This window comes from Austrofundulus limnaeus, unplaced genomic scaffold, assembly GCF_001266775.1.
Source record: "Austrofundulus limnaeus strain Quisiro unplaced genomic scaffold, Austrofundulus_limnaeus-1.0 Scaffold279, whole genome shotgun sequence".
NCBI lineage: Eukaryota > Metazoa > Chordata > Actinopteri > Cyprinodontiformes > Rivulidae > Austrofundulus > Austrofundulus limnaeus.
The window spans coordinates 138005-138755 of record NW_013952681.1 but is presented as its reverse complement, the minus strand read 5'-3'; positions in this window follow the sequence as shown (position 1 = coordinate 138755).

The following is a 751-nucleotide window of genomic DNA, read 5'->3' as shown; positions in this document are numbered from 1 at the left end:
CAGGATCCTGACTAACTAGTAACATCAGGATCCTGACTAACTGGTAACATCAGGATCCTGACTTTGTCAATTTTTTTTTCACATTTTGTCTCTCATAGTTGAGCTCTACCTATGATGTCAATTACAGGCCTCTCTCATCTTTTTAAGTGGGAGAACTTGCACAATTGGTGACTGACTAAATACTTATTTTCCCCACTGTATACCAGTTTTTGGGATCATGTTGGGTTCAAGAAAATTGAACAAATTACAAATGGTAATTCATTTTCTTCTTACTTATTTAAAACAAACAATTATGCTTCTAAAAGTACAGAAAAAACATTCTGACAGTGTGGAGGCTCTAAGTTTTGGGTCAGGTCAGGCAGGATTTGTCAACTAACTCTGGAACAATAAAAACAAGTCATATTGTTCTGTCTTTATTTATGTAAATTTGAACTGTAAACAGCATATTCAAAAATGTTTTACAAACCAMTAGTTTTATAAAGTCCAAACCAAAAAGACTTTACCACTGTTGTTATTAAACAGGGTGAGTCAAAAGACACGGGACACCTTTTTATTTTAGAAACAAATAAAATATCTGAATGTGTGTAATGGGTGAGGGGACCTATCTCTTTTAGGCTATGTTCGAAACGTGGCTGCCATCTTGAAAGCTGCCATATTGGATCAAAGAAAATATTTTTTTTCCAATGGGAAGGTGGTCATTTAGCATATGAAGGAAGATTAGAATTGTCCCAAACATCAAYTGGTACGATCA